The sequence below is a fragment of the Phascolarctos cinereus genome, unplaced genomic scaffold (assembly GCF_003287225.1).
Source record: "Phascolarctos cinereus isolate Bilbo 61053 unplaced genomic scaffold, phaCin_HiC Scaffold_4;HRSCAF=312, whole genome shotgun sequence".
NCBI lineage: Eukaryota > Metazoa > Chordata > Mammalia > Diprotodontia > Phascolarctidae > Phascolarctos > Phascolarctos cinereus.
This window is the reverse complement of record NW_027555847.1, coordinates 289,817,979-289,843,203: the sequence shown is the minus strand read 5'-3', so window position 1 is coordinate 289,843,203 and position 25,225 is coordinate 289,817,979. Positions and strand designations below refer to the sequence as shown.

The following is a 25,225-nucleotide window of genomic DNA, read 5'->3' as shown; positions in this document are numbered from 1 at the left end:
TTCACCAACAGAAGATCAGTGTCCCTATTTTTCCACATCTCCTCTAGAATTCATAAATTCTCTTTTATACAATATTAGCCAAATTGATAATTGTGAAGAATTATTTTAATTTGAATTTCTCTAATTATGACTAATATAGGGCATTTTTAAGAGACTTAGTGGCTTTATTGGGGACAGACAGAAAGTACCAGGGTATTAGGAGTTGGCATTGGGACCCTTCTTCTTGCCAAAGGTAGGCACTATGTTGACAAAGCATCAGTTGTACTTCATCCTCCTCTTAGCACACCGAGTCTTCTTCCTCATCTCCTGCTTGGCCACCTTAGGAGTCTGACCCCTCACTTTTCCAGCTTGGGCCAAAGAGTCATGGATTTTACCTCCAAGCATTTGAGCAGCCACTTCTGGAGTCACAGAGGCTCCACTTCACACTGCCCCAAGATGGCTTCATCCTAGAGCAAGGAGCCACCTAGAAGCAGGAGCTGGTCCTCAGGAGCAATGCCCTCCAGGGATGCCACATATGCCTTGATCTGGGAAATGATCTCCTGCCTGGTCAGGTCAAGGGTGTGCAGAGTCTTCATGCACACAAACAACTGCAGAGTGGCAACTTGGCCATGCTAGTTCTGCTTCCGCCATGGCGAAGATGGAGACTAGAAAGCTATAGAACATTTTTTTTATGTGACTATTGATAGCTTTGATTTCTTTTTCTGAAAACTACTTGTTCATATCACTAGAACATTTATCACTTCAGGAATGGCTCTTATTTTTACAAATTTGGCTCAGCTCCTTGTATTTATAGAATGTAAAATTTTTCTTCTCCATTTCTTGATTTCATTCTAATGAAATCTCTTTCTCTCCATATACATATATATATATATATATATATATATGTATACACACACACACATACATATATACATATATATGTATATATATATGTATATATATATAATATATATATATATGTATATATATATATATATATATAATATATCTTTTCCTTGACTTATTGCCACAGCTACCATTTCTAGTACAATATTGAATAATAGTGATAATGGACATCCTTGTTTCACCCCTGATTTTATTAGGAAGGCTTCTAGTTTATTGCTATTATAGATAATAATTGCTCATGATTTTAGACAGATAGTACTGATAATTTTAAGAAAGGTTCCATTTATTCCTGTGCTTTCTAGTATTTTTTAATAGTAATGAGTGTTGTATTTTCACAAAAGCTTTTTCTGTACCTATTGAGATAATCATATGTTTTTTGTTGTTTTTGTTATTGATGTGGTCAATTTTGCTTATAGTTTTCCTAACATTGAACCAGACCTGCATTTCTGGCATAAATCTTGCCTGGTCATAGTGAAATGATCATTTTGATATAGTACTGTATTTCCTTGCTAGTATTTTACTTATTTTTTTTCCTTCCGTGTCCATTAAGAAAATTAGCCCTTAGTTTTCTTTCTCCATCTTTACTCTTTTTGGTTCAGGTATAAAAACCATATTTATGACATAAAAGTTATTTAATAGGACTCCTTCTTTACCTATTTGTCACATGGCTTAGATAGTATTAGCATTAATTGTTCCTTAAATGTTTGGTAGAATTCATTTATAAAACCATTTGGTTTTTACAGAATTCATCCATAAATCCATTTTTGGCTCATTAAATTCCTTTTTCTAAGATGTTGTTATTTTTGTATTCTATTTCTTCTTATGTTAATCTGGATAATTTATATACATTTTTATATTAAACATTTATTAATTTATTTATTTTTAGTTTTCAACGGGTCACTTCCACAAGATTTTGAGTTCCAAATTTTCTCCACATCTTCCCCCTCCCCCACCCCAAGACATGTGCATTCTGAATACCCCTTCCTCTAATCTGCCCTCCCTTCTGTCACCCCTCTTTCTCTTATCCCCTTCCCCTTCTATTTTCCTGCAGGGCAGGATAGATTTCTATACCCCGTTGCTTGTGTGTCTTATTTCCCAGTCGCATGTGAAAACAATTTTTAACATTTGTTTTTAAAACTTTGAGTGCCAATTTTCTCTCTTTCTCTCTCCCCACCCACCCTCATTGAGAAGGCAATCAACTCGATACAGGTTATACATGTTTAGTCATGTAAAACATAGTAGCTATCCCACCCCCACTCCCCATTTATTCTGTTCTCTCTTTTAACCCTACCCCTCCTCAGAATGTTTCCTTCTGATTATCCCCCATTTATTCTATTCTCTTTTAATCCCATCCCTACTCTGAAGTATCTTCCCTCCTTTCTATTATCCCCACCCCCTGCTCTCTTATCCCCTTGCTCCCTATTTTCCTGTAGGGTAAGATAGATTTCCATACACAACTGAATGTGTTATTCCTTAAGCCAAATCCAATGAGAATAAGATGCACTCATTCCCTCTCACCTTCCCCCATTTCCCCTCCACTGTAAAAGCCTTTTCTTGTCTGTTTTATGTGGGATAATTTACCCCATTCTACTTCTGCCTTTCTCTTTCTCCCAGTATAATCCTCTCTCACCCTTTAATTTTATTCTCCAGATATCACCCATTCATCTTCAACTCACCCTGTGCCCTCTATCAATTTCTCTATACATTTAATTTTTTTTCCAACTGCCCTAATACTGACAAAGGTCTCATGAGTTACAAATATCATCTTTCCATGGAGGAATGTGAACAGTTCAACTTTGTACCCTATGATTTCTCTTTCCTGTTTACCTCTTCATGCTTCTCTTGAGTCTTGTATTTGAAAGTCAAATTTTCTATTCAGCTCTGGTCTTTTCATTAAGAATGCTTGAAAGTCCCCTATTTAATTGAATTTCCATTTTTTTCTCCTAAAGGATTATACTCAGTTTTCTGGGTAGGTGATTCTTGGTTGTAATCCTATCTCCTTTGACCTCCAGAATATCATATTTCAAGCTCTGCAGTCCTTTAATGTAGAAGCTGCTAAATCTTGTGTTTTCCTGATTGTGTTTCCACAATACTTGAATTGTTTCTTTCTGGCTGCTTGAAATATTTTCTCCTTGACCTGGGAACTCTGGAATTTGGCTATAATATTCGTATGAGTTTTCTGTTGGGGAGCTCTTTCAGGAGGTGATCAGTGGATTTTTTTCCATTTCTATTTTACCCTCTGGTTTGAGAATATCAGGGCAGTTTTCCTTGATAATTTCTTGAAAAATGATGTCTAGGCTCTTTTTTTGATCATGGCTTTCAGATAGTCCAATAATTTTTCAATTATCTCTCCTGGATCTATTTTCCAGGTCAGTTGTTTTTCCAATGAGGTATTTCATATTGTCTTCTATTTTTTCATTCTTTTGGATTTATTTTAGGTTCTTGATTTCTCATAAAGTCACTAGCTTCCATTTACTCCCTTTTACTTTTTAAGGAAGTATTTTCTTCAGTGAGCTTTTGGACTTCCTTTTCCATTTGGCCAATTCTGCTCATTAGCCTTTTGGACCTCTTTTGCCATTTGGGTTAGGCTATTTTTTTTCAGTATTTTTTGGGGTCTCCTTTAGCAAGCTGTTGACTTGTTTTCATGATTTTCTTGCATCACTCTCATTTCTCTTCCCAGTTTTTCCTCTACTTCTCTTACTTGCTTCTCAAAATCCTTTCTGAGCTCTTCCATGGCCTGCAAATGATTCATATTTTTCTTAGGGGCTTTGGATGTAGGGGCTTTGACTTTGTTGTTTTCTTCTCATTGTATGTTTTGATCTTCTTTGTCACCAAAGAAAGAGTCTATGGTCTGACTTTTTTTATGCTGTTTGCTCATGTTTCCAGGCAATTACTTGAGTTTTAAGCTCTTTGTTAATGTAGAGATCTGCTTCAGGTGTGGAGAATGTACTGTCCCAAGCTTGGGGGTTTTGTGCAGCTGTTTTCAGAGATACTTCTAGGGATCTGTAAATTTTCCATTCTTTCAAGGTGGTACAGTCAAGGGTGAAATGTTTACTCCTTTCCTGGCCTGTGTTCTGGTATATGAGTGACCACAAGTGCCCTTTTCAGCCTTGGAACTGTGAGGAGGATTCTATCTTCACCACCACTACAAGTTCCACCACACTAGTGCTCCTCCTCACCCCAGGATTGCCACCAGAACTGCAACCCAGATCCAAGCACAGCAAAACAAAAGAATCCTGCCTCAGCACCAGCAAAGAAATCCCTGCAATCTCCTTCTGATCAGCCACTTGATCCCCACTCCCTCTGTGGGCCTAGAGCTCTGGAAGCAGCCATCGCCCAGGGGCAGCACTGGTACTGGGGCCTGACCGAGTTCCTCTCTCGCAGTGGTCAGACAGACCTTTCCTACTGGCATTCTAAGTTGTTTTTAGTGTTTGTGGGTTGAGAAGTCTGGAAACTGCCACAGCTCCCTGTGATTTGGTCCTCTGAGGCCTGCTCCAGGTTTGATGGGGCCTGGTCTTTCCCTGTGTGCCCATGCTGAACTGCACCCTCTCCTAACCTAGTGTAACAGAATTTTCCAATCAACCATCCAGGTTGTCTTGAGATGGGAATTTGTTTCACTCTGTCTTTTTGTGGGTTCGCTGTTCTAGAATTTGTTTAGAGCCATTTTTACAAGTATTTGGAGGGGTTTTGGGGACAGCTCAAGCAAGTCATTGCTTTTACTCTGCCATCTTGGCTCTGCCCCCCCAATAATTTATATTTTTGTAAGTATTTATCCATTTCACTTAGATTGTCAGTTTTACTTGCATATAATTGGGCAAAATAACTCCTAATAATTGTTTTAATTTATTCTCATTGATAGCACAGTTACCCTTTTCATTTTTGGTACTGTTTGTTTTTCTTCTTACTTTTTTTTTAGTTAAACATATTAAAATATACTTGTTTGTTTTACAAAACCAGCTTCTAGATTGATTTATTAATTCACTTTTTTTCTTTTTACTTTCAGTTGTATTAATCATTTAGTTTTCAGGATTTCCATTATTGTTGTTTAATTAGGGATTTTTAATTTGTTAATTTTTAGAGGTTTTTTTAGTTGTATGTCCAATTCATTTGTCTGCTCTTTCTCTATATTTAGAGATACAAAATTTCCCACAAGTATTGCTTTGGCTACATCCTACAAATTTTGGAATGTTTTCTTATTGTTGTCATTCTCTTTAATGAAATTATTGATGTTTCTATGATTTGTTCTTTGACCCACTCATTCTTTAATATTAAGTTATTTAGTTTCAAATTAATTTTTTATCTGTGCTTCCATAGCCCTTTATTCAATGTAATTTTATTGCATTCTGGTCTGAAGGGGTGCTTTTAATGTTTTTTTTTCCTTTTTTACATTTGGTTATACTATTTTTATGCCCCAGTACATGGTCAATTTTTCTGAAGATACTATGTACAGCTGAGAAAAAGATGTACTCCTTTCTATTTCCATTCAATTTTCCCAGAGGTCTATCATATCTAACTTTTGTAAAATTCTTTTTATCTCCTTAACTTTTTTCTTATTTAGTTTATAGTCAGATTTATCCAGCTCTAAGAGAGGAAAGTTGAAGTTCCCTCACTATTATAGTTTTACTGTCTATTTCTTCCTGTAACTCATTTAATTTTTCCTTTAAGAAATTGGATGCTATGTCATTTGATGTATACTGTATATGCTTAGTATTGATATTACTTAATTGTTTATGGTACCCTTTAGCATGATATAACTTCCTTGGTTATCTCTTTTAATTTGTTTTTTTTTTGTTTTTCCTTTGTCTAAGATCATAATTGCTAACTCTGTCTTTTTTTTTTTGCTTCAGCTGAGGCATAATATATTCTGCTCCAGCCTGTTATTTTAACTCTGTGTGTGACTCTCTGTTTCAAGTGTGTTTCTTGCAAATCAATATGTTGTTGTATTCTAGTTTCTAATCCATTTTGTTATCCACTTCCATTTTACAGGTGAACTCATCCCATTCACATTCATAGCTATTATGATTAATTGCACATTTCTTCTGCTTAGCCTTCTATCCCTCTTTTTACCCTGTCCTTCTTCAAAAGTCTATTTTGCTTCTGACCACTGCCTCTGTTAATCTTCCCTCTCTTTTATAACCCTTTTCCCTTCCTACTACCCTGTTGGATAAGATAGTTTTCTCTGCCTAACTAAAGGTATATATATATATATATATATTCTTCACTTTTTGAACCAATTCAGATGAGAGTGAGGTTCACACATTGGTGTTCCCTCCCTGCCATTTACCCCTCCATTGTAAAAGTTCTTCTTTGCATGCCACTCCTATGTAAGATAATTTAACCCATTCTTCATATCCCTTTTCCTTCTCCCAAGATCATTCCAACATAATCAATTCACTCCCATGCCCTCTATTTAGAGTCTTTCTGACTACCCTAATGATAAAATTCTTAGGAGTTATTTGTATCATCCTCCCATATAGGAATGTAAACAGTATGGACTTGTTGAGTTCCTTATGATTTCTCTTTCATGTTTATCTTTTTATGCTTCTCTTGAGACTTGCATTTGGAAGTCAAATTCTATTCAGCTATAGTCTTTTCATCAGGAATACTTGAAAGTCATCTATTTCACAAAATATCCATTTTCTCTTGAAGGATTATATTCATTTTGCTGGGTAGGTGATTCTTGGTTGTAATACAAGCTCCTTTGCCTTCCAAGATATCATATTCCAAGCTTTCCACTCATTTAAAGTGTTAGCTCTAACGGGCAGCTAGGTGGTGCAGTGAGTAGATTTTTCACATTGTTTGATTTTTAAAATTTTAGGGTTTTGAGATTTATTAACTATTTTAGAGCACTGGCCCTGAAGTCAGGAGGACCTGAGTTCAAATCTGGCCTCAGATCAAACACTTGACACTTACTTAACCTGTGTGAGCCTAGGCAAGTCACTTAATCCCAATTGCATAAATAAATAAACAAACAAACAAATAGATAGCTAAATAAATAAATAAGCAAGTAAATGAATAAATGGATAAATTAAAATGAAGTACTAACTCTAAATCTTTTGTGATCCTGACTATGACTCCATGTTATTTGAATGGTTTCTTTCTGGCTGCTTGAAGTGTTTTTTCTTTGATCTGTGAGCTCTGGAATTTTGGCTACAATATTCCTGGAGCTTTCATTTGGAGATTTCTTTCAGGAAGTGAACAATGGATTCTTCTATTTTAATCTATCTTTCCAGGATATCAGGTCAATTGTTCCTTATAATTTCTTGAAATATGATTTCTAGGTTCTTCCTTTGATCATGGCTTTCAGGTAGTCCAATAATTCTTAAATTATCTCTTTATTTTCCAGGTCAGTTGTTTTTCCAATGAGCTATTTCACATTTTCATCTATTTTTAATTTTTTTATTTTGTTTTACTGTTTCTTGATGTCTCATAGAGTGAATAGCTTCCACTTGTTTAATTCTAACTATTAAGGAAATATTATCTTCAATGAGTTTTTATATCTCTTTTTCAATTAACCAATTCTATTTTTTGTTTTGTTTTGTTTTGTTTTTGCTTTTTGGTGAGGCAGTAGGGGTAAAGTGACTTGCCTAGGGTCACACAGCTAGTAAGTGTCAAGCATCTGAAGCTGGATTTGAACTCAGGTCCTCCTGACTCCAAAGCCAGAGGTCTATCCACTGCATCACCCAGATTCCCCTACCAATTCTGTTTTTTAAGATGTTCTTTACTTCAATATATTTGTCTCCTTTATCAAATTGTTAATTTTCTCTTCAAAATTTTCTTGCATCATTCTCATTTCTTTTCCCAATTTTTCACATTGTTTGGTTTTTAAAATTTTAGGGTTTTTTAGATTTATTAGCTATTTTAGGAATTCTTGTTGGGCTTGTGTCCACTTTACTTTTTTCCCCTTTGAGGCTGTTTTGCCATCATCATCTTTTTCTGGTTTTGTTTGTTGATTTTCCTTATCAACATAGTAGTTTTGGGGGGTCAAATTCTTTTTGTTGCAGTTGTTTGCTCATTTTTCTAGCATCGACTCTGAACTTTATGTTAAAATCGGGTTCTGTTCTTGGGGGTAGTCCTGTGCTTCAGGCTTTTTCATAGTGCTGTTTTCAAAGTTACTTCTGGGTGTTTGAAAGTTTGTTGGTGTTTCTAAGGTGGTATGATCTGGGTAGAGGTATGGTCACTGCTCTCCTGGACTGTGCTCTGATCCTTACTCAGGAAGGGTCCCTGCTCCCTTGCAACTTAAAGTTCTCCTCTTCACCTTAGTATTTTGACTTGGAAATTGGTATGGGCAGTGGAGCTACGAACTAGCACCCTGTCCTGTATTCAGTGCCCGCACGGGGGTCCCCTGTAATCTCTTTCTGATCAATCACCTGATCCCCTTACCATCTTGGGGCTGAGAGCTCCTGAAACTGCTATTGCTGCTATCCCCACTGCCAAGTCCCACAGTTGGTGTTACCATCATATGGGCTCAGGTTCAGCCCATATCCCAGTGTCACAGAACTTTCCTTCCAGTCTCTTACCATAAGCTGGAATTTAATGATTTAACCTAGGGTCATGTCTACTCCATGATTATAAATTGGAATAGGGATTTAGTAGACCTTTTTAAATAAAATGAAATGAAATAATAGAATTTATTAAAATGATAATCTACATTTCCATACTTTCCAAAGCTTTTTTTCCCCTCATGTCTTTTACAAAGTGAGATAGGTATTACATGTGTTAATATTTCATATAGAAAATAGCTCACCATTAGATTAGGAGGTGTTTATATATGTTTCAATTGTTCAATTATTATGACAAATCATGAGGAAACAACTAAACTAATCTAGTAAAAACTTTGATTTCCATCAAGAGCACATAGGTTGCTATTAGTATAAGAGCATTTCTTTGAATAAGACCAAGAATCAACACTTTTTCTCTCCCCTCCCCACCCATACACAGGGTAAACAATTTCAATCAATCAAATAATACCTAATCAAAAAAGAACTAATAAGTACCTATAATATACCAGGCACTGTGCTAGGATTCAGATTACAAAGACAAAAGTGATCAGCCCCTGGGGTTATATTTTGAAGGGAGAGACAGCATGTACAATGCTTATTCATCATCTTGACTATTATAACAGCTTCCAAACTCTCTGCCTCAATTTTCTTCCCTTCAGCCATTCTTCACAAATGTGTCAAAGTCATTAACCGTATATCTGACCAAGTCACCAACCAATAAACTCCAGTGACATCTTGTTTACTCTAAGATAAAATAAAAACTTCTTTGTTTGACTTTTCAAACTCTTGACAATGTGGCCCAACCTTACCTTACATACACATACACACATAACATACACACATACATATACCTATAAATACATACATACATACATATATACACACATATACACACACATACATACATACATATACATACCTACATATATGTGTGTGTGTGTGTGTGTGTAGATGTGTGTGTGTATGTATATCCCATTCCCTCTCTACTGTCCAACCAAACTGGCTTTCTCTATGCTTGTCACACATGACATTTCATCTCCTATCTTCTTTTCTTTGCACTGGCTATTCTTCTTTCCTGGAATTAACTCCCTCTTCAACTCCACCTAATACAATCCTTCATCTCCTTCATGACACTACCCAAGTATCATCTACATAAAACCTTTCCTGAGCTCCCTAATTACTAGTGCCCTCTCCTTCTGCCTTTCATTCATTTTATATTAATTATCTGTGTAATCATAAACTTACATATTGTTTCCCAAAATAAATAATAAGCTCCACAGGAAAGAAGTCGCATTTTGGGGGTTTTGTATTTGTATACACAGCACCTAACAGTGCCTGGTATATTGTAGTTGCTAAAGAAATGAATGCTTGCTGATTGATTGAATAATACATTTCAAGAGCAAATGACTATTAATTTATTCCTAACATTCAAAGCAGTTAATCAAAAATTCTGATACCTTTCAGAACTTCTAAAAATAGATTCAAACAAGTTGGAAATGCTAAAATCATTTTCATTGAAATTTTCAAAATATCCTTGGTTTCATACCTTAAACACAGAAAAGACAGTGTTGCCTTTGAATAATGCAATCAGTGGATAGTCAGGAACCCTTAGTTTTCCAGTAATGTCTAGAGGCTGCATGAAACCAATTAAGATAAGGTTCTTTGAGATAATATGAGATATTGTAGCAAGGCCTATAATGAGATGCTGCATGTCAACTCTGAATGGTTTGATGTCGTCTCTTACAATAGTGTTGATGCAGCTCAGAGTTCTCAGCCACCCCATCATCCCTATCCAATGTTCTGGCATACAGGAAGAGTTTATACTCCACCAATTGCATGGAATTCAAGATTTAGAAAGTTATCTCACAGGCCATTTAGTAAATCCATTCCCATTTAAGAATCTCATCTTCATTCACCCCTGACAGCCCCTTCTATGGATTATAAACTGTAACCATTAAACCTCAAAGTCATTAAAATTAATCCTCCATTGAAGGCTCAGGACACCTATACTCAGTCTTAGTTTTCTGCCTTCTAAAGTGATCAGAATGAGCTCATGTCTAAAATGGCCTCCTGCCTTTAAATGCCTATAGGTCCCTCTTGGTGAGACTTGATAGTCAGTGCTATATCTTTTCAATAACAGCCCAGTGAGAGTCCACAGAGGCTTTTTCACAGCCTTTTATACAATTGTCTTTTACTTCTAGTGGCCAATTTGTGGCAGGTTACCAACTAGTAGCTCAGATTACGGAGATTAAGTGGTTGGGCCATCAACCAATTTGCTTCAGTTCGCTGCTGAGTCCCCACCACACATGAGTATAGTAACATTAGATTTTTATCATATAGCTATCCTAACTTAGGGCACTGATGTTGTTGGTAGTAGGCAAATAAACAATGTGGCTTACACTTGTCTTGTGTCAGACCTCTTGAAGCAACTCACTTTTTCATTAAAGAAAATGTCCTCCCTCAACCCCACCCCAACCTAACCAATTCTAATTAGGGTCCCCAGTTTACTTCACATTTCTTTATTATTGTATGCCAAGCCATTCAGTTAAATGTTCACCTTTTCATGATCAGAAAACCTATCACCATGGCCTATCCTTCTCCCTTGTCTTTACTTTCCTCCATCCCCTGACTCCTAGCCTATCCGGCTGCCATTAAGGCATCTATTTAGGAAGAGTGATATAATTATTCATATTGCTTAGATGACAAGATAATCAATAACTGTAATCTTTCCAATAATATCAAGGATCACCAGGCATTACCATTTTCACTGCCACTCCCTTTGGTCTTCTGGGAATTGCTATATGATCTGCCTCTATGCCTTTCAGTTTCTCTGGTGCTGTCATCTAACTTACTAATGCACCTAAAAACCCATAGGCTTGCCATATGTCAAGTTCTAAATCCTTAGGACTTTTTGGTCTGTCCATCTGTCCTGAAGCTGAACTTGCTTTTTTATGTATGGAGTCATTTGCTTAGAGTATGTACTCCTTGAGAATGGGGACAGTTGTGTTTTTTTTTTTAATTTGTATCCTCAGTACTAAAAATAATGGTTGGTACATAGTAAGTCATTTTTCATTCATTCATGGCATATCACACCTTGTCTGACAGAGTATTCTAATGAAACTCTACAGTAATCTAGCATCTCTAGTACCATAACTCATATAATCAGGAAGACTGGGCCACCTTTACTGCCTAGTGTGATATTTTGTCGTTAACAACTTGGCCCACTCAACTACCCAGAATATGGATTGCTGCATGAACCATGATTCTTACCCATGTTTTTTTGGGCAGCAATTATCTGCTGAAAACTCAATGACTAGCTCATGAAGTTGGAAGGTCACGTATGTGACTTGTAGTACATTCCACTGGTAGCCACTATTCATATAAAAAGGAGGTTGGAATACCTTCATGTTGGGACTTTTTTTGGCTCTCCTCTCACAATCTCTACATGAGTAGACTAAACTAGCTTCACAAAAGAGACGTCAATTCCATTCAATTCAATCAATATTTCTTTGTTTGAAGAATTACTTTTTTTCTGAAAATGCAACATGATCAAATTCTCCCACTCATTTTTGTTCCTTTAATTGGAGGCAAATGCATCTTCAGATAAGAGATTCTGTGGTCAACCAGATACTTATGCTAGGAAAACAAAAGAAATAAATGCATAAAACATGTATGAACACTAGACAAAATGCATTCCTTCTAGAGCCCTTCAAACTCTGGTAGATATTAGCTCCTGGAGAAGAATCTGAAACTTGCTGTACGTTTTGTATACCCTTTAAAAAAAAGGGAAGGTAGAAAAGGAAGGAAGTCAGGAGGATGGGACAGAGGAAGGAAAGAAGGAAGGAAGGAAGGAAGGAAGGAAGGAAGGAAGGAAGGAAGGAAGGAAGGAAGGAAGGAAGGAAGGAAGGAAGGAAGGAAGGAAGGAAGGAAATTCAAGTCCTTAAGCTGTTGAGAAACCAGATATTTAGAAACTGGATTTTTCAAAGAAAAATTTACAAAGCTAACTTGCAAAAGCATGGAAGAGGGAGAAAAAAAAGGAGGATTTAGGAATGTGTAAAAAAAGATCTGATTGACAGAATATTTGAAGCAATATATCACTATCAACTCAGGGATGAAATTGCACTCAGTTTTTTCTTTGTTCTCTAAATTACTGTTTGACTAGAATCAAGAGTTAATAGTCTTGGCAGTTTGAAAATTCTGTATTAAAAACTGTGTGTAGTTTCCAAATTAAATTGCAGCCCTTTTATAGATAGTAATGATTTTTCTCTGGTGTGGTTTAAATAGAGAAATTCAGCTATTCATTTGTTACCTTGTATTAGCAGTATTGACCATTATTCACAATAAAATCCCCATGTCCTCTCTCCCCCTTAAAAGTCAATATATCCTTACAAAGAAGGCATCAAGTACAGACATCATTGCATGTTGCTGTTGTTTTTTAAAGTCTTCAGTCATTCATTCTTCCAATTATTTATCTGCCTTCTCTTTTCACCTCCAAAAGGTGAAAGGTAGGAATGAACAAAGTGACCCTGAGCAGAGACAACAAAAGAGGAAGAATGCTGAGATATAGAGAGAAGTAGCTCCCTGGGAGCCAACATCCTGGATAGTCTAAGTGGTTATAGGAGGTAGAAACAGAGACGTGAGAATGAGAAGTAGCTAGTGAAATGGGTTGGAAATCCACAATGGGCAGGTAGACAGACAGACAAGAACAAACTTTCATTGATTTTATTAAAAATTAATTTTTCCTGTACCATCTTCTAGAACAGCAAACCATTTTATTCATTATAATTCAGGAATGGGAATTCTAGATAAGTGAATATTCTGGCTAACTGAGACTTAGTGTTTAAATTTATACAGCAGTCTCTCTGGGATATTCCCTCAATTCACACTTATGGTCTGAGTCTTTCAGGGGCCTGCTAACCCCAAGTTCAAAATAGTTTGTGGTTCTTCACTCCTAAAACTATAGCTCACAAGCCCAAAATAATCTTTTTTACTCTTAATAGTAAGCATGTGACATAGTTTTTTTTTAAGGCATTTACTGAAATGACAAAGCACAAAGAATAGTAACAAAATATTCCTCTGATAAACCTAAGGCACACTTTCCCATAAATACATGAAGTGGGAGTGGGAAGAGTGAACATATACATAGAGTGCATTAATAGGACCACAGATATTTATTTCCTATATAAGAAAATAAATGTGGCCAAGGCAATCCACAACTCTCCCCACAGGGCCCTGATTTTTTTTTTTTCATAGCATCTTTAGGTTGCTTGCCCTGGGTCCACTCTATCTGCTGGGTACTCCACTGGGCTCTCTAGGCCTTTCTTTCTTTGCAGGTCAACTTGACTGAAGCTGTATTCTCTGGGCCTAATCTCTGAGGGGCAGTTGTGTCTCTTGCTGTGTGAGTTCCTTGGCTACAAGATGCCATTGCAGTTATGGGGAGAGAGCTGAGTGAGGGAAATCCACTGTCTCCCAACACTGGGCTCCAGAAGAGGAATAGGAGAAAAGGCAAAGAGCAAGTCTCTCTCTGTCTCTCTCTCTCTCTCTGTCTCTCTCTCTCTCTCTCTCTCTCTCTCTCTCTCTCTCTCTCTCACTCAAGACCTGGATTCTTCCTTCACAGCTGGCTCTGTTCTTGATTTTTGGAGATCTTCCTGTCTTGGCTAACTTCAGAGTTAGCAAGCTTACTTTATAAAAGCCACTAGAGACATGGCTGATCAGTCGGGCAATTGTTAGCCACTCTATAATTCCATCAAGTTTGATTGAGGAACTTCTTCATACCTGCTAATGGAATAAAGAAATGACAACACTTCTTTACATTGGTCTTCCCTTACACACACACAGTGAATGGGTTAATTCCCAAAGAATTAAAATAAAATAAAAAACAGAACTTCAAAACTGTCTTGAAAATAAGTCTTTCCTGGATAATTCAGAAAGCCCTTTAGACTCCTATAGGGCCTCAGTTAATTATCATGAGGTTTAATTATCATTGTCTTGAAACAAAGAGAAAGTTAATAGAGAATTCTAGTTAACTGGATAACCAACAATTTATCACAATGCCTGCTATTTTACTTCTGACAAGTATGTGGAAATTATGAAGAGGCAGACACAGGCTCAATATAAGAAAGCTTTCTGCTAAAATTGCCCTACAATGGAATAGACGCCTTCTTGAAATAATGTTTCCCATCATTGTGAGTGGGCAAGAAGTGACCAGATGGCATTCTACTAAGAACATTATAGAAATCACTCTTGCATTAAATAGAAAGTTGGACAAAATGCTATTATAATCCTTTTCAACTCCAAGATTCTCTGATGCTAGTATAGTTTCTATTGCCCTCCTATGTATTTCCCATTATGAAAATACTTTTGCCTCCGAAACTTTGTGTGATTATACAAACCTATAAGGAACCCAAAATGCAAGCAGATGTAAAAGCAAAGCTTGATGGTCTCTGTGTTGCTATGTATACAAGAGGCTTACTAGGATGATGAACCTGTACATAACCTCCAGAGACCTTCCAGTTCACCTGAAGGAACTCCTTCGTTAATTTAGGCAAATAAATAATAATTCCCTTCATAAACTTCATCAAAGTTTTTTGTACACACACAAGGGAAGTGCTCCTTAAGCACATGAATGCACTGTTGGTAGAACTATGAGTTGATCTAACCAGCTCTTGAAAATATCTTGGTAAAATGTTAGGAAAAGTCGCAAAACTACATCCCCTTTGACCCAGTGATAGCTGTACTGGGCATACACCCCAAGGATGTCGGAGAGGGAAAATGTCCACATATACAAAAATACACATACTCACACTTTTATATTGTCAAAGAAGTGGAAACCAAGTGGATGTCCATCTGTTGGAGAATGGCTGAACAAATTATAGTTTATGATTGTACTCGAATATTATTTCCTCTGAGAAATGGCAAATATGGGGCAGCTAGGTGGCACAGTGGATAGAGCACTGGCTCTGAAGTCAGGAGGACCTGAGTTCAAAACCAGCCTTGACACTTACTAGCTGTGTGCAAGTTACTTAACCCTAATTGCCCCCCAAAAAAAAAAGAAAAGAAAGAAATGGCAAATATGAAGAATTCAGAGAAACTTGGGATGATATACAAACTAGTGCAAAAGAAGTAATCAGAACTAAAATGTTTTTCACAAAGACCACAAAAAAGGAAAATAATGCTGAATAGCTTCAGAATTCAGATCAACCCAGTGATCATTTATGATTTCAGCAGACTGTCAGTAAAACATGCCTCTCACCTCTCATTAGAGAGGTTGTGGAATATAGCTGCCGAATAAAGGCTTAAAATGAGGCAGAGTTGTCAGACCTAGTCAATATGCTGATTTGTTTAGTTTAACTGTACTTCTTTGTTACAGGGGAGGTTTCTATTTGGGGTTGGAAGAAGTCATTGGGAAGTACAGCAAAAAAAAAAATCAATAAAACATAAAAAAGAAATGCCCTTGAAGGGTACAGTGAACCTCATGAGACACATTGATTTAAGGAAGCCACTGGATATGCTTACACTTGAGAATTTATCAAGACTTGGTTGTGTCTGCTACATAGTGGGTACTCCATATATGGTTTTGGTGACCAGTGTAGTCTATAACCTATTATAAAGACTTGGCGTTCAAAGCAGCATTAATTCTAGGTGTTGTTGTAAGGCCAAGGAAACTAAAAAGATAGCATAAAGGTTGACATTATCTTCACTGATATCAGTGTCTTTCCTCCAGAGACCTGCTATATTATGCAAAGCAATAAACTGAAAATTAGCATCCAAAGAGGAGTCCCAAATTCTCCTGCTACCATCTGAGACCTAGAGTGAAATTATAACATCCAGAGAAATAAACTATTTTCAGTGAAAGCCAAGGAAGAAAAGCTGAGGTAAATGAACCTTTCATTAATGAATCAATGCATTTGCACAGTAATTGTGCAGAGAAGGTTGCTTTATAGAAATATACTGCTCTCTGGCAGTGTTTGCACAGGGGTTATTAAATCGCAATGAAATGACTACAACAACGGTAAAATGCTGTTTGATTTTCTAATTATTATTAAAGAAAACCTCCTGAGCCCAGCCTCGGAGACATCCCTTCTGAATCAGCTGCTGCTCACAGGGCTTCTCATGCATTATACATTAAACCCAGAGAGCAGTTTGAGACGGAGGGTCTCTGGAGGGGAGTTCCATGCTGCTCTTTTCAATTTGGGGATGGAAAAAAAGGCAAGAAAAAGAAAAGAGGGATGGACTGGTGACAGGCAACATTCTGAATTTTTGTAATGGTGAGTTGAAATAATTACCTTTTTTAAAAAATGATTGTTTTTCAAAGGGATCTATTGTTCATATTGTTAGTCTAAAGATCTCTTAGCCAATCTGCCATATTTGCAAGCCAATTACCTAAAGAACCTCGCTTCTATCTTGTACTAAGATCTGAAATAATCACCTTATGAGAAGGGTCAGTGTAGATGAAGCATAATTCTCACGGCCTTATGCCACCAATTGGAAAATTAAGAAACAGCTCAGTAATGAGTGTGTGGTTCAAAAAAATCAAATCATCATTATTATTTCAACAAATTTATTTATAGTTTATTTCAAAGGGATCTGAAGAAACATTTTATGTCTTTGGGAAAGGGTTCTACCTGCTCATTAGAATAACAAATAATAGATTATTGATGAGGACATCAGGCATTCCAGAATTGCAATTGCCTGGCTTCTAGACCACAGAATAATAGATACATTCCAGAAGTAACTTCTCTAGCCAAGTTAAGATAATGTATATCATGACATCAGAAGTATACAAAACTTGAAAGCAGCATTTATAATTCAGTCTTGCTTACCTCCCCCTTTCTGAATTGGTTTACACAATTAAGTAGATTTTGAATAACATAATTACTGAAAATTTTGTGAAATCAAAGAAAATAAATTCTATAACTTTCAAGCTCCTTCAACTGTGTGCCCATAAGTATGTTAACCCTGATGTTCATTTAGTCACAATCATCAGAAGACAGAGATATACTCATAGCAATGTTCTGAGTATTATAAGAATGGTCATTTTATTGGTGCCTCCTTATGCCTTGGGAGAAAACACACACACACACACCACACACACACACACACACACACACACACACAAAATAACACCATCCAGCCTAGGCTTAAATATTAATGACATTTAGGTCAATGAGCTGCTAAAAGTCATCCCACCCCCAATTTCAATTATTCAAACCTTTCTGAATGCTTAGAGACTCCATTTAGGTATTCTGTGGGTCTCTTCCCACATCTTTTTAACCTAAATATCAATATGTTAATTAAACAAGATTGCTTGTTTATTTTAGAATTAAACATGAACTATTGAGCCAAAGCAGCAAGTAGCTAGCTGCAGATTTTTTCCATGTGTGATGAATTGTACTCAGAGGAGGGTTCATAATTTACTGTTCCCATAAAAGTGAGATTTTCCTTGGAGTACTTCTAACATCTTGCCTCCCCACTCCACCAATGTTCTTTCTCTTATGCACTAATATTAGTTAAGTACACCATTCAAATCCCAAACCACTTTGTACTGGCAAATCCAAATTGGGTTTGTTGTTGTTATTCAGTTGTTTTTCAGTCATGTCTAACTCTTCACGACTACATTTAGTCTTTTTTTGGCAAAGATACTGGAGTGCTTTTCTATTTACTTCTCCAGCTCATTTTACAATGAGGAAACTGAGGAAAATAGAATTAAATGACTTGCCCAGGGTCACACAGCTAGTGCATGTCTGAGGCATATCCTAACTCCAGGCCTGGCACTCTATGCCACCTAGCTGCCCAACATGGATTTATGAATCCTCAATTTAATCGATTTCCCTTTCAGCTTTATTTTTCCTCCATTCCCAGCCTTGCTGCTACAAATCAAGTAAACAGAACTAACACAAATTTGAATATCTAGATTTCTCTTCTGTGAGAGTGTGCCAATTCCCATTCCTACTTCAGCAAAGCTGAAATCTGTAAAGGCTAAAGAGAGAGAGAATTAAATGTAAGGATAGGCCATTTCAGGTTTAAATGAAACATTTCACACCTCATGGAGCAGATTCTGAGACTTTGAATAACTCAATTGCAGAATCCAGCAGAGACAATGTACTTGTCACTGGACAGACTACCTCAGTACCTTTGTATTATGTCATTCATTTGCCTAAAATCCAAAAGGAACATGGGAACTATAATTAGAAGGTTACCGTATGTTAGGGAGGATTTCTTACTGAAGGAACCCAGCTCTTAACTAGGAAGACCTGTGAAACACAAACACCCACCTGGCACATGGTAAACCTTAGAGAAGAGATCCTGACAGACAAAAACTGGAAAGTTTTCTGAAAAACATAAGCTGAGGGTTCCTGACCTTTCTGAAAAGCATAGTAGCACTCCAGCTAAAAAAAAAAAACAGTTAAACACCCTAATAAACAATACCATCCAGCCAAGACTGATGATGGAAAATGGCAGAGACTGAAACTACTCATTAAAGAGCGAGTCTAATGAGCTCAGTATATCTATCCATCCAGTATAGGTACCATGCCCTATGGAGAGCCAGTTCAGCAGCCAAATGACCTACCCAGCCTAGCCCAATCAGTCAAAAAGCATTTATTAAGCACTCGCTATGCGCCAGGCACTCTAAGTGCTGAGTATACCAAGAAATTTAAAGGATAGCCCCAGCCTTTGAGGAGCTCACAACCTGATGGAGGAGACAACATTCAAACAACTATATATATGTATATATATATATATGTATATATATATATATAAAAACAAGCTATATAGAGGAAATATTCAACAGAAGGAAGAACAGAGATTAAGGAGAATCAAAATTCCCATTTTACCTGGGACTTGAAGGAATTTAGGGAAGCCAGGATGAGGAGATAAGAAGGGAGAATATTCCAGGGATAGGCGATAGCTAGTGAAAGAGCCCAGAGCTAAGAGATGGAGCGTCTTGTTTGTGTAAAGCAAGGTCAATGAGATCAAAGAGAACATGTAAGAACACATAACAAAATGAAATTTAACTGGTGGCAGGCTCTGAAGGACTTTGAATGCCAAACAGAAGATTAAATAGTTGATCCTAGAGGTGATAAGAAGCCACTGGAATTTATTGAGTGGGGGTGTGAGGACAAGAAACCTAGTCAAACCTGTGCTTTAGTAAGATCGCTTTGACAGATGAGTGGAGGATGGATTAAAGGGGGAAGGGGCATGTAACAGAGAGACCAACTAGCAAGCCATTGCAGTAGTCCAGGGGCAAGGTGATGAGAGTCTGGATCAAAGTGATAGCAATGTCAGAGGAGAGAAGGGAGCATGTGTAAGAGATGTCATGCAGGTAAAACCAACTGGCTTTGGCTTGAAGATAAATATGGGAGGTGAGAGAGAGTGAGGAGTCAAGGATAACACCTATGTTGGGAGCCTGGGTGCCTGGGAGGATGGTGGTATCCTCAACAGTAGTAGGGAATTTCAGAAGAGGGGAGTGTTTTGGGGGGAAATGATGAGTTCAGTTTTGAACATGTTTGGCTGTGTTAAGACATTTATGGAACATTCACTTTGAGATGTCCAATGGGCAATTGGAGATTTGAGACTGGAGGTGAACAAAGAGATTAGTCCTGGATGAATTGATTTGAGAATCATCAGCATAGAGATTATAATTGAATCCATGGGAGCTGATGAGGTCACCAAGTCCAGGAGTACCCCTACCCTGTAAAGAGCTAGTCAAGGGGGCAGGTAGGTGGCACAGTGGATAGAGCACAGGCCCTGAAGTCAGGAGGACCTGAGTTCAAATCCAGCCTCAGATCAAAACACTGGGGCAGGTAGGTGGTACAGTGAATAGAGCACCAGCCCTGGATTCAGGAGGACCTGAGTTCAAATCCGGCCTCAGACATATAATTCTTGCCCTGAGCAAGTCACTTAACTCCATTGCCTCACAAAAAAAAAAAAGCTAGTCAAGTGACATTCATGGACCAGATCAGCAACAGATCTATCCATCTAACAGATATTGAGCCCTGCAATGAGCAAGGCTAATTGAATTAACCATCCAAGTGAGACATCATGCCCACTGGAGAGCGAGTCCAGACTAGAAACAGAGAAGTGACTTGTCCATCATTGATATCATGCCCCACCATGAACTTCAGCAAGAATCTACAGAAAATGAAAGAATGTTCAAGCCCTGCAGGTCCACAGTTGTGAGCTGTCTTGGCCACATGTGCCCCTATACATGTGACTCACTACCATTATACCTCAAATCTATATTCACTTTTCCATCCTTGGACTCTGTATGTATTTATGAGAAAGTTTACCCCAGGTTTCTATGAGAAATGTTATGTAATTATTGTTCTTGATATGCCATTTGAATAAATGTCTTTTTGAAAAGCTAAGTGTGCTGGCTGTTTGTTAATGGAGCATGGCAGTGGAAGTTTGTGAGGAAAAGTATTAGTCACCTACAGAGTTATCCTAGAATTCAGGGTAGCAGTGACCCCTTTAGGGTTGTAATCTAGCAGTGAGAAGTATAGGTGGAGAGGTGAACTCAGTAGATGCACAATAGCACAAAAAACCCACTTTAAATAATACCCTTTAAAGAGATCACAGTACTAGACATAGCCAGTCTAAAGCTGCAAGAGGAGAGGGAGAAAATAAAACAGTGTAGCTGGCTCTCCCTCCTCCCCCATTTAGCTCTCCATTGGGAATCAAGTAAAACAAGGGGATAAATGAAGAGGATAAAAGGGAGCAGCTCTTAGCTCTTGGAGAGCAAAAGGAGGAAGTGTCCAAGCCAGCCTCACCATCCAACTCACCAGCTCTTATCGCATTTTACATTGTCACTGACAGACTCTGGAATATATGACCCTGTATCCCAGGGCTCATCCCTACCACTGGAAGTGGCAAGCTGCCTGCAACTTAACCCATTAAGGAAAAATTCAGCAAATAGATGCCACTGGGAAGCTTTCCTGGCTCCAACTTATATATCCTTCTTTACACTTTCACAATCTTTTTTCCTGAATATGTGGGACAAGAACTTGAACCAGAACCAGAAAACACAGAAGCCCCTCTAGAGGACAATCCCAGAAGTTTCTATCTAGTTCACTGACAGTTCCAACATTATCACTGATCTCTAAGAGAAGTGCTCCATAAGTAAATTTCTTTATCTGTATCACACTAAGCATTTTAATATTTGGAATATTTAGATCGGCAACCAAGAATCCTTATAATATCAAGTTCTACTGACTTATAGGTGAAAAAAATAAGTACTTTATAGCATCCCAGGGAACTCAAAATTCTAGTTAAAAATAAATAATTTACATCAGCTCTACATTATATCTATATAAATATAGCCTGGAAAGGATAATGGACTCTAAATCAGAAAAGCTGGGTCCAAGCTTCTCTGGTTTCAAGCCAGGTACCTATAATTTGCTTTCCAATGGCAAGTCATTTAAACACTCTGACATTTTCCTCATCTGCAAAATGTCAGTGATAATATTTTCACTATCTCACAGAATGGTTGTGAGGACAGTGGTTTAAATGCTAGAACGTGCTACATAAATGTGAACTATTGTTATTGCTACTAGTAATTTATTAATAAAAGAGATATGAAAGGATGAAGTGGATAGCAACACATGTGACCAGCTAATGAAAAAGGCACAAGTGGAAATACATAAAGTCAAAGAGAAAGAGATAAGCTTGTATTGTATAACATCCTTATATTTTGGCATTTCAGGATATTTGAGCTAAAGTCTTTTAAAGCTATGTGTAATTTTCATAATTATAAGAATACCTGAAGGTCATTTCTTGGTACTTGTCACAAGTACTAGAAGAAATTAAAGTCAAGCAACATGGTCCGTGGATTGGACTCTACCCCTACAAATTCAGCCTCTACTTTCTACCCTTCCTTAATTCTGAAAATTCAATGAATTCTTGTGTTCGTCAAGATTCTGGGCCAACATTTGCTCACAAACTATAGAATGTATAAGCAAAATAGAAAACTCATTATCCTGACTTAATGGATGAGCAAAAGAGCATCATGAACTGATCTATTGGTAAACAAGGTTAATATGACAACAGCATAAAAGACGAAGAGGTGGAGGAATCAACTAGAGGAAATCATTGACTCATTGGAGGCAATCCAGAGACAACCGGAGGCAGAAAGATCTATTGGAAAGTTATAGCAATTGGCCAGCGTGGCAATAGTGCAGTCCTGTAATAGGTTGTTAGCAGGCAAATTGAGAGGAAGGGATGAAAATGATGTCAACAGGTCCTAGTATATAACTGATTGGATATGAGAGGTGAGGGACAAAGAAGAGTCAAAGGTGACCACAAGTTTAAATGCATGGGAAACAGTTGAATGATGACGCCACGGGGAGAAATAGTGACACCAAAAGGAGGAACACATTTAGAATGGGAGATAAGTTCAATTTTATACTTGTTGAGTTTGGGGCTTTTGTGGGACATCTACATGGAAATTTCTAATAGGCAGGAGATGATATACATTTGGAGCCTATATCAGAGGTCAGTCCCAGGTTCAAGAATCGTCTGTGTTAATACATAAACTGAAGCCAAGGGAGTTCATGTGATCAAGGTAGAAAGTACAGAAAGATAAGAGAAGAGGGCCAAGGACACATTCCTGTTTCCCAAGGTGTTTTATAAATGCTTGTTGAATTTAATTGTATGACTTTCAGCAAGTCATTTAACCTGGATTTTGTAAAATAAGAAGGTTGTCCCAAATCAGGCCTGCACAACCTGTGGCCCATGGCCTGAAAGCAGCCCACGAACCACTTGAGGCACACCAAAGGATTTTGGGCAGTCCATGAAAAATGTAGAGGAAAACAACTTGCAGATTTTTCACAGGCTGTCCAAAATCCTTTGGCATGCCCTTGGGCCATAAGCATCCCCCGGGGCCACAGGTTGTGCAAGCCTGTCCTAAATAATCTCAACTGTCTCTTCCAAGTCACATAAAGAATCATTTATTGTGTTTAATATGTTCCAAGGCAGTATGCTAAGTACTGAAGAGACAAAGGAAGGGGAAAAAAAAGCCCTTGCCCTGAGGAATCTCACAGTCTAATAGGAAAGATAACATGAAAACACTATGAACAGATAAGATATATGCAAAATAAATTGGAGATTCTCTTGGCAGGAGGAGCACTAGTTTTGATAGGGACCAGGAAAGCCTTCTCACAGAAAGCGGAATTTTGTTGGTCAGTGATTTTAATGATGTCTGATTCTTTGTGACCTCATTTGGGGTTTTCTTGGCAAAGGTACTAGTTTGCCATGTCCTTCTCTAGCTTTTTTCACAGATGAGGAAACTGAGAGAGACAAGGTTAAGAGGCTAGAAAGTATCTGTGGCCAGATTTGAACTCAGGTATTCCTAACTCCAGACTCAGCACTCTATCAGTTGTTCCACCTATCTGCCTTACGTAGGATTTTAGAGAAGAAAACTAGGGAATCCAGGAAGCAGAGGTGATGACAGAGGACATTCTAGATACAGAGGACAGCCAGAGATAATCCACAGAGTCAGGAGACAGAGTGCCTTATGCAAGGAAGAGCAAAGAGGCCAGTGTGACCAGATCACAGAGCCCTATGATTCTATAGATGATCTACCTTATGTAATCAACTACATTCACCAAGACTTTTATGAAAGAGTTAAGAACAATGTAGGTGTATGAAAGAGTTAAGAACAATGTAGTTCAGGTGACTGAAATGTAGACAAGCTATATGGAACTGGGCTGCCCAAGTTTACTAGCCCCAGGCCTATTCACCATAATGGCATAGACCCAGTGTTAGATCACAGCACCAAAGAGTTGTAGGAGACCTCAGAAACCATCTAGTGGTTGAATCTCCATCTGATGAAAAAATGAAACAAAACAAAAGAATCCTCCTATACACCATCACTGACAAGTAGGCACCTTTCCTTTTCTGGAAGAACTCTTTCCTCCTCAGGGGAACCTCTTACTACCTCAGGTGGCCATTGCACTTTTAAATAGATTTCATTGTTGAAACTTCCCTCCTTATATCCAGTCTACATCTGTTCTTAAACCTTTCACTCATTTCTCCTAGTTTTGTACCTGGGGCAAAACAACTCCAATCTCTATTCCACATGAATTTAGCACTTGGATTCTAACATTCATATTGAAATGTCCTCAAGAAAATCAACTTGTTCCTATGGCAAAATAGATTTTATACTCCTGAAACACAGCAGTTTTTATTTGGAAATTTTTCTGTTCCTGTTTGTTAAACAATTTCAAACAAATCTAAGCCTGAATTGGGAAAACACAGTGGCTTCAGCAATAAGGAAACTATGGAAGTTTGCAATTTGAATGGGATGGAACAGCATGGAAATAGCAATTTCTAATATTCAGAATGGAATTTTAAAATGTTCCTATTAAGATCATTAATCCAAGTGAAAAAAATTACCTAAAAGGGCCCTGCAGTCCTGAATAGCTAACCATCACTTCCTTGCTGGCTTTCTACAAAAATGTGCCACTGTGAATTTAACACTTTTATAATCCATCAACTAATCTCTATCACCTGTTTTTGAGTGATTATTATTAACAGCCAAAGCTTGGTGTGTGTGTGTGTGTGTGTGTGTGTGTGTGTGTGTGTGTGTGTGTATGTGTGTGTATTTTGTCTTCAAGTAACTTAAATTAGGGGAGGCAGGTTCATTGTTCTAATAAAATGTCCTCAGAATAGTTGCATCCATGCTGCTCTGCTCTCAGAATTCTGATGGAAGATTTTGATGATCTGATATTCAGTGAAACTGTGTTCACCATAAAATATTTTTAGAGGGTACATTTCATCTAAAGTACCATGAAGACAGAGAAAAATAGAGTACAAAACTGAATAATTAACCATTTAGTTTG

The 25,225-nt window shown here is 37.5% G+C and overlaps 1 pseudogene; it reads right to left on the bottom strand.

The window, feature by feature from the left end:
* Positions 1-172: 172 nt before the first annotated feature.
* On the bottom strand, positions 173-10,170 carry LOC110222042 (ubiquitin-like FUBI-ribosomal protein eS30 fusion protein pseudogene; annotated as a pseudogene).
* Positions 10,171-25,225: the final 15,055 nt, after the last annotated feature.